Source organism: Hakea prostrata, chromosome 5 (assembly GCF_041222555.1).
Source record: "Hakea prostrata isolate BN-2017 chromosome 5, UWA_Hpros_2, whole genome shotgun sequence".
In the NCBI taxonomy this organism is placed as follows: Eukaryota; Viridiplantae; Streptophyta; class Magnoliopsida; order Proteales; family Proteaceae; genus Hakea; species Hakea prostrata.
This window is the reverse complement of record NC_142604.1, coordinates 38,383,479-38,396,774: the sequence shown is the minus strand read 5'-3', so window position 1 is coordinate 38,396,774 and position 13,296 is coordinate 38,383,479. Positions and strand designations below refer to the sequence as shown.

The 13,296-nt window shown below is 39.3% G+C and overlaps 1 pseudogene; it reads left to right on the top strand.

Moving 5' to 3' along the window:
* Positions 1-4,696: 4,696 nt before the first annotated feature.
* Positions 4,697-12,047, top strand: LOC149015924 (UDP-glycosyltransferase 74E2-like; annotated as a pseudogene).
* Positions 12,048-13,296: the final 1,249 nt, after the last annotated feature.

The window sequence follows — 13,296 nt, the reverse complement described above, 5'->3', positions numbered from 1 at the left end:
AATATTTCTGAAATTTCAAGTGCTTCTATTCCATATGAAAATTGGTATCCTAATTCTAGTGTTACTCATCATATCACCAATTCTTTAGAGAAACTACACATTGCTCAACCCTACCATGGTTCAGATAAGGTTCAAATTGGCAATTGTAATCGTCTTCCCATAAATAATACTGGTAACATTAATATTGGTAATCTTTTGTTATTCATTTAAATTCGTTCTTCATGTACCCTCTATTTGCAATAACTTATTATCTGTCTCCCATTTTCACGAGATAATAATGTCATGTTTGGATTTCATCCAAATGTATGTTATATGAAGGATCGATCGATGGGGAAGTGTCTCCTCAGGGCACCGTTAAGGATGCGCTATACCAGATTTGATTGGGCTCCAAACCCAAAGCTTTTGTTGGTGAGAAAATCTCTTTTGAAAATTGGCACTCAAGATTAGGGCGCCCTACCTCTAAAGTTGTATGCAATTTAATTTATAGTTTTCGTTTACTAGTCAGTTCAAATGATTTTGTTTATGTGTGTGATGCTTGTAAAAAAGGGAAGAGTCATAAACTTCCCTTTCACTCCTCTAATTCTATTTCTGATGACCCTTTGGACTTAATTTTTTTGGATGTTTGGGGACCTCTCCTATGGAGTCTATTGAGGTTTTTGCTATTATGTGATTTTTGTAGATGGTTTCAGCAAGTTTATTTGGTTTTATCCCATGACAGTTAAATCTGAGGTTGTTAGTATTTTTTCATAGATTCAAGTTACTTGTTGAGAATCTCTTTTCTCACCGTATTAAGAAGTTTCATAGTAATTGGGGAGGTGAATACCGAACCGTTTTTTCTTTTCTTCAAGAACATGGTATTGACCATCTCAGGAACTCCACCTAGAATGGGTTCTCCTAGAGAATCCTATTCCCTCCCCCTCTAACTGGGTCCCACTCCACCTCTAACTCTTCGAGGACCCCCTCTTCAAGCCCCATGACTTCTTAAGTCTCCTCCTCTCCCTTGGCCAACCCATTCCACCACCTCCTACCTTGGCCGAATCTCATGTTCCTATTAACCTCATCATTGATCTTCCTTATGACTTTGAGACTTTGGAGAAAAGTTTCCTCTTGCAACCAAAGGTGATTTTGGGACTTCCTTGACCTTCTACAACACCAACAATGCCACTCTAGAACACCAAACCACAAGTATGTCAGTGGTTGCCTCTCTGACAATTCAAATCCATTTGCATTTTTATTTCTAACCATGAGATAGGCTAGGGTTTATGTTAAAAAGATGTCCAGGAATGTTTTTCTTCTTTCCCAACGATAATACACTCAATGCATTGCCTCAACAACAACTTCTTTTGTGAATTTTTCATTATTCATCTCAAATTGGGTACTTATTTGAATAAATTTTCCTCAAAACTTAAATGCACATAGATTTTTGTTTGAAACTACTTCTTTTGCATGTGATTTACTCCGAATCATGATTCCAACCTTTTCATATGGTTCATACTTCATATTTGCAATTTTTCCCCAAATTCACAACCTTACTTCCTTTGCGAAAAATACACTTTGTTGTGTTTTTTTCTTTCTATTTGGATTGCTGTGAGTTTTTCACTTGCAACCACTCTTAACTCACTATTCTTACTCCAAATCATTGTCCAAACCATCTAGCATAACTTTTACACTTAATTTGCATTTTTCCAAAAATTTACCATTCTACCTACTTTTGCCCATATATAGACTTGCTGAATTTTTACTAATGCACTACAACTCTTTTGTTGTCTTCACCAGATTTACAGATATGGTACATCGAGGAGGACGTCATAGACCCATGCGAGTCGTGGTTATGCTTTGGGTCCACACCATGGCATAGAGCGTCTAGATCTCTTCAATACTTAGCATGCCAAATGTCTATTCCATACCTTCTTCGAGGATTCTCCCATTGAGTATGGTTGACTTGTTATCGTGGATGAAATGAGAGCATTTTGTATTTAGAAGAGGTTTCAAGCTCTAGGGTGGGACCATCATCTTTATGACGATCTAGTGGTCTACCTTGAGCTCATCATGTATTTCTATAGTAACTTGATGCACATGACGGAGGATGATGGACGAGGTGGGCCACGACTAGTGATTGCCACAAGGATACGAGAGACATCCATTTGATTCTCCACCAGGGTCTTAGCTCGTATACTTGATGTCCCTCATGTACCGGACCAATGTTGGTGGATTCCATCAGTTACAAAGGCCAACAATTAATTATATCCTTTCAAGCTTAGTAGTATTTTCTTTGTGCTGTGGGATGACAACAGTCGTGTCCGGCCGTATCCGTAATGCCACACACATACTTTCTTCAGCTAGGGTTCTTGTGCACATCATCAGCAGGAACATTGTGGCCAAAGGAGGGCACAACAGTAGGATCACGACGATATAGGACTTCGTGACCTATTCTTTATATGTAGGTCACTGAATCGACCTACCCTACATTATTTAGTGCGCTATGATCGACAAGCTCGAGTATCTTGGGGTCAGGAACCTTGCATTTGGGCAACTTCTTACTTGACTCTTCCACTACTTTGATGTCAGCTTGGAGGACACCGAGATGTAACACCGGGGCTTAGGTGACGTCATGGGGAGTTGTCTGATTTCTATAATGGGACTATCAGGGTATTTGAGATCACCTTAGAGGGTAGATGAGGAGGTCCAGGATGAGGAGGATGAGGATGATTTGGATGATGATGATGAGGACAAGGATGATGCTGAGGTATAAGGCAAGGAGTATGATGATATTCCACTTTGACAGAAGGAGGTTGGTGGTCCCTCACATTAGGTTCTAGAGGTACCACCTGCAGATTCACAGTGGTCTAGACTTTTCACCACACTAAAGAGGACAGAGGCTCATTAGGTGGGGATGGAGACTTGCTTTAGAAACATAGATTTGAGACTATCTTTAATGGAGGACGAGGTTCGTGCTTGCACTGATTGACACAATACCGAATCTCAACGACATTCGCCTAGATAGGTCATTAGCTCTAGGATTTTGACTTATGCTGAATTCAAATGTATTTATTTAGCTTATCTTGTAAAAAATTTCTAACCAATTAATGAAGTTCAACATATTTCTCTTTTACTTTGTTTATTGGGCATTATGAATTTATTTTCTTTAAATATAATGTGTGTTTGTTTAACCATGACTATTGTGTATTATTTACACTTGATATATTATGCTTCTTTAATTCAAGTATCTAGTTTTTCTGTTATATGTTATTCACTCTAGGAGAGTTGGGTCACTTCTAGATCTATGACCTAAGGATCTTCTACTACTATGTTTTTCGTGATTAGGATTGTATGAAACTTGCTCTGATACCACTCTGTCACATCCACTCAATTGGTATCCATTCACCCGAATGACTATAAATGGATTTTTCAGGTAAAACATTAGGCAGATGGATCCATTGATAAGTACAAAGCCTGCCTGGTGACTAAAGGGTTCAATCAACAAGAGGACTTGGACTACCATGAAACTTTAGTCCTATGGTGAAACACACCACCATTCGGTTTGTCTTACCTCTAGCGGTCTCTCGTTATTAGCCTATCAAACCATTGGATATTCACAATGCTTTTCTTCATGGTTTTTTGAATGAGACTGTATATATGAAGCAACCCCCTAGCTTCATTGATTCACTTCACCTTGGTTATGTGTGCAAAATTCGACAATCTCTTTATGGTTTGAACCAAGCCCCACGAGCTTAGTTTGATAGGCTTAGCTCTTACCTTCTTGTGTATGGTTTTGTGGAATTCAAAACTGACACATCCTTGTTTATATTTCGTGGTTGTCATGGCATTATTTTTATGTTGATCTATGTTGAAGATAATATCCTAATTGCTAGTTCTGATAGTCACTTGGGCCAGTTTCTCAAGGATCTTGGTTATGTACTTGCATTGCAGGATTTGGGTCATCTTCATTATTTTTTGGGCATGTCGGTTACTCGATTCTCTAAGGGTCTACATTTGTCACAATGTCCCTATATTCAAGGTCTTCTCAAATGGGCAAATATGGTTGTTTACAATCCCCTCTCTACACCAATTTCCAATATGAAAAGTTAAGCAAGTTTACAGGGTAACTAATGGTTGATCTTACAATGTATCATAGTATCATTGGGGCTCTTCAGTATGCAACTATGACCAGGCCCGACATTCAAGTTGTGCTAAATAAAGTCTATCAGTATATTCCCATTCCTATGGTTGATTATTGGTCTGTAGTTAAATGCAGTCTCCACTACTTAAAAGGAACCGCTTCCCAAGGACTTCGTATGCATCGTGACTCTGCCCTTAGTTTATCTACCTTTTCGAATGCAAACTGGGCAGGTTGCTGTGATGATTGGTAGTCTACTTGTGGCTATGCTATATTTTTGGGATGTAATCTTCTCTTGGAGTTCGAAGAGGCAAAACAATATGGTTTTCTAAGCACTGAGGCCGAATTCCGTGCTTTTGCAAATGCCACTGCCAAACTTACTTGGTTACAATCTCTGTTGGATGAATTATTGGTATATCTACCTTATACTCCAATTCTCTGGTGTGATGGTTTGGGTGGCCACCTATCTCACTGCCAATCCTGTCTTCCATGCACGAACCAAACATGTTGAGATAGATTTTCATTTTGTTTGTTATAAGGTTGCCAAGGGAGACCTCCAAGTTCAGTTTCTCTCCACCAATGACCATCTTGCTGACATCTTCACTAAGCCTCTCTCTCATCAACGGTTCAACATTTATTTCCAACTTCAAGGTATCATTTCTACCCTTGAGTTTAAGGGGGCTTGTTAAGGATAATACTGATTTTTCGCAATCTAAAAGCAAAACAAGAAAACCACAAGTAACCTTAGAAAAATCTAGGGTTGCCCTTGCCATCACTACTCCATGCGTGCAAGGCTTTAAGAACTCCACTCATACTCAACTACCTGCTCCATGCGTGCAAGGCCTCAAGAACTCCACTCTAACTCAACTACCTCCTCCATGCGTGCAAGGCTCCAAGAATCAAACTCAAACTCAACTACTTAAGAGACTCCAGTAGATTATATCTTTCTACAAGTGGATCAAACTCAAAGGAGATATAGTTCATACCAAACACAAATAGATAACTTGTGTAATCCAAACTCTAGAGTAAGAGTTCAAGATTAATGTTGAACAGGACTCTTGTAACAATAAATATGTAATTTGTACTAGTGTCAATCTTAAGGAAGCAAATCACATTCTTGTGGACATAGGTTGCAAAGATCAACCGAACCAGGTACAATCCCTTGTCAAACTCCTCTCACCCTATCTCTCCCCCATGTTTTTCTCTCTCCATCTCTCTCAGAAAAACATTTCTATCTCTCTTGGAAATTATGGACTTCAGAATATTGGATGCGTGCGATTTTAATTTTCATAGAAAGCATTGATGTTTGAATAAGAACTTTGTAATATTCCTTTTTTCTTATCACTAAGTTTGGAGGAGCGAGGAAACTCTAAAGTGAAAGGACGGAGGAGTGAGGAAACCCTAAAGCACCAGCCTCTTAAGGTGGAGAGAACTCGATGATCTCCCACCTCTGTCTCTCCACCTCCTCTTATTTCTCTTTATGCTTTCCCTTATCTCCTCTTCTTTATCTTCTTTCTTTCTTTCTTTTTCTTTTTTTTTTCCCTTTTTTTTTTTTTTTTTTTTTTTTTTTTCTTCCTCTTTCTTCTTTTTCGGTCTACCTGAAAATCGAGACTTGCTCTAGAGTCTATCTCTTAGTATGTAAACCTCAGTCGTAGGAATGTGAACAAGCACACGCGTGTGGGTGTAGGTGTGACTCGAGCAGCCAGAATCTTGGTAGATTTTGGGGTTAATGGCTTCAGAACCAAACGGGTGTGAGAGAGACCTAAGAACACCTATTGGAACCAATGAACCTCGACTTTCTTAGCAGTTCCAACCCCTGCATTGGCTTTGGATTACCCCTACTCAATCATCTCTGAGATGAAGTCCGATCCTCCAACTTCTACTTCCAAGACATTATTTGTCACATTCACCCAACCGGTATCCATTCCCCCGAATACCTAAGGGAGTGATCCACAACCCCACAAATCAGGTCTCAGACAATCACCAGCCATTCCATACAAATTTCCAATCATGAGCAAGAATAAATCAATGTCATAATATTAATAAAGAAATAAGTCAAGTAACAAGGATCTCAGAAGGATCTCAAAACCAAATAAGAACGCAAAAGTGATGACAAAACTAAAGTAAACAACTGGAAAGGAAAAGAAAAGTCAAAATTTCATTAGTGCTACATTAGGTACGTGTCCTTAAGTAAAATATAGTTTTGAAACTCAAAAATCTCTGTATCACGAACCGTATAGATCAGCTCATGAGTCGACCTAATTCTGGTACGCACAGTCGATACACAAACATTCTTCACTATGAACGTCATTGTTTCCAAAATCTTTTAGTCTCCAGTGTCTCATTTTCTTAAACTTCTGTGACATCAAGATTTGCAACAAATTCCCCGAAGGGTGAGCTCAAAAGAACTCAACAAGTAGTTTGCAAACAACTAACCAATATCACAGTCCAAATCAATATAATACATAGTGCAATATAACATGAGGAAAATGCAAGTATGCAACTATACTCTAGTGGATTCTAGTCTTTAATGGTAGACACGCATTAAGATAGAACACCGCCCTCCTCTAGGTAGGTCTCGTCACTCTGATCTCTCACGGGTTGGTTACCGATCTTGAGATCCCGGGTAAGGGGTCAAGGCATCTCTCTCGTACTATCTCCATGGCTAGGGTTTACGTCACCACTCTCTCACCACACCAATGGTATGAGTAATGGCGCATGTCAGGGTCATACCTTGCCCAGTGCAAGTCAACTACTCAGTCACATCAACTTAGTTTTAGATACCTCCCCTCATGCATCTCACAATCTTAGTTTAGTATCCTCCCCTACTAGAGTCAATGTATCATAAACCAACCAACTCGGACTACACCTTCTTTTGACCCTATTGGTCATCCACATATAATGGACGAGAAGCTCTCATGTCCTCTAATGGGTTGGCTATTGGTCTTGAGCGCCCATGAGCCTAGGTCTATTATATGCAACCCTCCCAACAAATGGCCCACACAATGTGTTTGTGCCCTCTCACGGGTTGGTTACCGATCTTGGGCGCCCACCACCCCCACATTATTGCCACGGGACACTCAACTTCAATATCCACGTTGATAGGGTGCGATATGACGGGGTTTCTAACCAAACTCCACTTGACTTCCTAGTTATGGCATCAAGTAATCGTGAAAAGTGTGAAGGGGCAACATAGGATTGTGTCCCATACCACCTCCACTGATGTCCCAAGTCAAAAACACCCAAATAGGTATTCCCCAATTCACAATCATGACTTACATTCACATAACAATATGGGTTCAATCACATTCTCAATTCACAAGTCAATCTAAGTCCATACAGTCATAGAGCATCATTAATCACCTTTATACTAAAATTTTAGAGTCAAAATAGTAATACCTAAACCTTAAAACAATAGCGAGTAAACATAGAAGCAAGTTTCAAAACAATCAAGAATGTAACAGTGGTTGTTTGCAAATGAACGTCCTCACCTTGCTATTTATTTGTAAACTTGTTAAAGGTCAAAGAGTATGTTCACACTTTCCAAAAAGTCCTATGACACATATTGGTTCAAAGTTAGAAATAATCCTAGGGGTACGACGTTGAAAAGATAAACAAATAACCAACACAGCAGGGTGTGACTGGTCCAGCTGGTTGGCTAGGGCAACCAAAGAAATCATCTGGAGCACGGGCTGGTCGCCCAAGGTGACCAAGCCATTCAACCAGCCTCTATGTACGTACAGATTTGGCTAAAGTCATCAGAAAGCTTCCCGATTGGGTTATGAACTACTCCGAAAATACTCAGAAAATTTAGAATTCATACTAAAACATGACCTATCATAGTTTACTTGAGTATGGGGTCAAGGGATCCCTCTCGAACTATTACCATGGCTGGGTTTAGGTCACTACTCTCTCGCCACACCCTTGGTATGAGTAATGCAAGTCAAGGTTATACTTAGCCCAGTGCAAGTCAACTACTTAGTCACATCAACTTACATTTAGATACCTCCCTCATGCATCTTAGACTCTTGGTTTTGTATCCTCTCCTACTAAAGTGAACATATCCTATGACACCAACCAACTCGAACTACGCTTTCTCTTAACCCTATTGGTCATACACATATAATGGACGAGAAGCTCTCATGTACTCTCACAGGTTGGCTATCGGTCTTGGGCACCCATGGCCCAACTCTATTATATGCAACCTGCCAATGAATGGCCCCCACAATGTGGTTGTGTCCTCTTACAGGTTGATTTACCAGTCTTGTGAGCCCACCACTTGCAATGCTGCCAAGAGTCACCTGGCATCAATACACACACCAATAGGATGTGATATGATGGAGTACTTAACCAAACTCCATTAGACTTCCTAGTCATGGCATCCAGTAATCGTGAAAAGTGCCAAGGGGCATTAGAGGATTGTGTCCCATGCCACCTCCAATGATGTTTCAAGACAGAAACACCAAATAGGTATTCCCCAATTCATAATCACAACTCACATTCACATAGCAAGAAGGTTCAATCACATTCTCAATTCATAAATCAATTTAAGTCCATAAAGTCACATGTTGATCCATATATCAAGAGCATCATTAATCACTTATATTCTTAAATTTCAAAATCATAATCATCATTCATAAACCCTAAAACAACATCATGTAAAAATATAAGCAAGTTTCGTAACAACCAAGAAAGTAACAATGGTTATGTGTAAGTGAACGTCCTCACCTTGCTATTGATTTGCAAACTTGTAAGTGAAGTCAAAGAATATATTCACAATTCCCAAAAAATCCTATTAACATGTTAGCTCAAAGTTAGAAATAACCCTAAAGGTTTGACATTAAAAAGAGAAACAAAAGACCAACACTTGCAGGTGTGGTTGGTCATTGTGGTTGCCTTGGGAAACCAAAGCAAACAACTAGGGCAATCAACTAGAGTTGGGCTGGTCGCCTAGGCCGACTAAGCCAATCAATCAGCCTTTGAGTACGGACATATTTGACCCATATCATTAGAAGGCTTCCCAATTGGGTTCTAAACTACTCCAAAAATACTTAGAAAATTCTGAAATTAACTAGAACATGTTCTATCATAATTTAGACATCAAACAAAGCAAAAATAATGAAAACCTAATAAATCCTACCTCAAGTCTTCTTCAAAATAAATTTAAAAGATTCACGAATGAGCCAGAGTAAATGGAGATTCACACTAGAGTAAACAAGGTAGAAGAAGTAGGTTGATACAATAACTAGAAGCTTTCAATTAAGTCTTGGCAATAGGAGGAATCAATCATAGAAGACAACTAGAACAAAGAAGATGAATACTAACCTTTAAGAAAGTAAATCGTTGTTCAAAAACCTTGTCAGATGCTCTCCACACTATCTTTCACCTTTGGAGAGTGCTCTCTGACGGCTTTAGATCACAATGACACATTTTAGAACGAAAACACATTAAATAGGGCTTCAAAAATAAAATTTTCAAAATTGTCCTTTTCTCACGAAACCAGGTTGGTCGCTTGGGGCGACCAAGGCAGTCAACCAGTCCTTGGAACATTTGTTCCAGGAGCAAAACCAAGGCTCTGAAAACCCAAGTTCTACCCTAGTTCCTATTCCATACTATAAAAGGGTCCTACCTGATTTTTCGGGACCTTTTACACGTGTCATCACAGTGTACTTGATCCATCTACCCAATTTGTCAACATCAAAGTTAGAATTCCTTCCAAACTCTAACAAAGCTTCCAACTCAACATCATCTCCATCTAATTCCATTGGTTTGGAATCCAATGCAATGGTCTCTGCCTGGATGGCCCACAGTTGCCTTCTTCCTATACTTCGAGTTTTCAAACCTACTATGAGGATTTATGGGTTAGGGTTTTGGGGGATTTCACATCCTCCCCCCCCCCCTTAAAAAAAATTTGTCCTTGAAATTGAAAGCGTACTTGGGTTTCCAAAGAGATAGAGATATTTTGATCTCATCTCATCTTCTTTCTCCCAAGAAGCTTCCTTAGGGGGATGGTTCTTCCACTTGATCTTTACCAATGGTTTGGTCCTATTCTGCAACTGTTTGTCATTCCTATCCAAGATCTTGGTTGGTTTTTCATCATAGGTAAGATCTGTACCTAGACCCTCTGGTTCTTGCTAGAGGAGATACTTAGGATTTTCCACACATTGATGCAGCATCAATGCATGGAACACATCATGCACAATGCTTAACGTTGAGGGTAAGGCCAGTTAAAATGCAACCGGTCCAACCTTTTCAATGATCTCATAAGGTTCGATGCACCGAGGGCTAAGCTTTCCTTTAATGTTGAATCTCATTATACCATTCATAGGTGATATCTTTAGAAAAGCTCTTTCCCCAACTTGAAACTGCAAATCAGTCATTCTTCTATTTGCATAAGACTTTTGCGTTGATTGTGTTGTCTTGATTCTTTTTCTGATCATATCAACCATTGCACTTGTAACTTCTATCAACTCTAGACCTAGAATTCTTCTTTTTTTGATCATATCAACCATTGCACTATTAGATTCTATTGGGTTTCGCCCATACCTTAGCCTGGATGATCCTGTCTAATGCATGTATATGATTCATTCTTGCCATGGGCTTTAGATGTAGCCAAAGAGTTTGGCTTGGTTACAGCTTCGTTCTTCACTCAATCTTGTGCTGTTGATAACATATACTACCATGTTCAAAGGGGACTTCTCACCATCCCACCACCTGACATGACTGGAAACATTTCAGTTCCTGAGCTACCACCGCTAGAACCACAAGACTTGCCATCCATCTATGCGCAGGGGTCTTATCCTGCTTACACAGCACTTGTTGTGAATCAATTCTCAAATATAGATGAAGCAGACTGGCTTCTTGTGAACTCCTTCGACAAGTTGGAGACTGAGGTGAGTATAAAAACATTCTTTTCTTGAATTATTTTAGGAGATTTTGTCTCCAAAGAGTATTTTCTTTCCAAAGCAAACCGTAGAACTTTTTTCTTTTCAATATTTTATGAGAAAGCCGAGTGTAGACTTAGTTCAAGGCTTTTAGCTGCTGATATGCTAATCCTGACTTAGAATTTGTAATATGCTACACTTCCCTCTCCCAATCCCATGGAAAAGATCTCTCTCTCTCTCTCTCTCTCTCTCTCTCTCTCTCTCTAATGTGATGGGTATTATTTTGTTTCTTTTATGTTTAGGATGTGGAATGGATGGCGAAGCTCTAGCGATTGCGAACAATTGGACCAACCTTACCTTCCATGTACCTAGAGAAGGGGATAGAAGAAGACAAAGACTACAATATAAATCTTTTTAGTCCTGATACTACCATGTGTATGAATTGGTTAAGTAGTAGAGAAACCGGAAGTGTTGTCTATGTATCGTTCGGGAGCATGGCTGCACTTGGAGTTGAGCAGATGGAAGAACTAGCTTTGGGTTTGAGGAGTAGCAACAATTATGTATTATGGGTGGTGAGGGCATCAGAGAGAGACAAGTTCAGTAACAAGTGTATGAATGAAGCAACAGAGAAGTTTATGGTGTTGTCATGGTTTCCTCAATTAGATGTATTGTCTCACAAGGCATTAGGGTGCTTTGTTACACATTGTGGATGGAATACAACTCTAGAGGGGCTGAGCTTAGGAGTTCCAATGGTTGGACTACCACAATGGACAGATCAACCCACAAATGCGAAGTACATTGAGGATGTTTGGGGAGCAGGAATTAGAGCTCAGGTTGATGATAATGGAATTGTAAGAAAAGAAGAGGTAGATTCATGCATAAGGGAAGTTATGGAAGGAGAGAGAGGGAAAGCGATTAAGAAAAATGCCTTGAAATGGAAGACTTTAGCTAAGGAAGCAGTGGACAAAGGTGGAAGTTCAGATAAAAATATTGATGAATTTGTAGCTCAATTAGTCTCTCCTAATAAGAATCTGATTACTTAATAGGGACTCTTTTACTTCTGTCTTCCCATGATTTGCTTAATCGGAAATTCCACCGAACCACACCCTTCTCCCATTTCTCCTCTTTTCAGATTTCCCCCCCCCTTTCTAATTGTAAGAGTTTTGTGTTTCCTTAACCTTCTTTGTATTACAATAGTATTTGAGTGCAAATAAATTGATGATCTAATGTGGACCATCTGATGTATATTTATAGAAAACGGTTATTACATCATAACAAACTATATATGACAGTATACCATAACACATATATACCATGTATCTATTTACCTTTAATACCTTCCCTCAAAGTCAAGGGACCTTCAAGGAGCATGAGTTTGGATCGAAGAAGAAGAAATTGAGGAGTGGAAACAGACTTGGTGAGAAGATTGGCTAATTGATCAATAGTAAAAATATACCGTATCAACAAATCCTTCTTAGCCACTTTATCTCTAACAAAATGAAAATCAACTTCGATATGTTTAGTCCTAGCATGAAAGACCGAGTTGGCGGAAAGATAGGTGGCCCCAATATTGTCAAATCATAATGTAGGAGGCTTTTTGAGGGATGCCTAACTTAGAAAGAAGATATTGTATCCATGTAATCTCTGTGGTGGCAAGAGCAAGAGCACGGTATTCACTCTCCACACAATAGACTATTTGTAGGATTGCCAAGAGACTAAATTAGAACCCAAAAATATAAGATACCCTCCCTAAGACTTACGATCATCTGGGCATCATGCCCAATCAGCCTCAGTGAAGCTGTGATAAAAAAGGAGGAAGATGGTGAAATATGTAATCCAAATAGAATAGTTCCTTTGAGATATCTGAGAAGATGCTTGAAAGCAATCCAATGGTTTTCAGTTGGTGCAGATAGAAACTAGCATAATTTGTTGACCAAAAATGAAAGATCCGGTCTAGTAGTCATAACATATTGTAGACCACCTACAAGACTTCGATACATAGTTGGATCAGTCAAGAGTTTACCACCATCTTTCAACAAATGAATGGAGATGACATGGGCGTGTTAATAGGCTTGGCATCTTGTAAGTCAGCTTTACAAAGCAACCCATAGATATATCATTGTTGTGAGAGGAGAATTCCTAGTGACATAGGAATTATTTTAACACCCATAAAGAATCTAGCAAGGCCCAAATCTTTGGGAGCAAGTTTAGAAGACAACAAGTGAAGAAGCTCATTAATGGCAGAAGAAGAAGGTCCGGTGATCAAAATATCGTCTATATAGGTCAGTACAAATA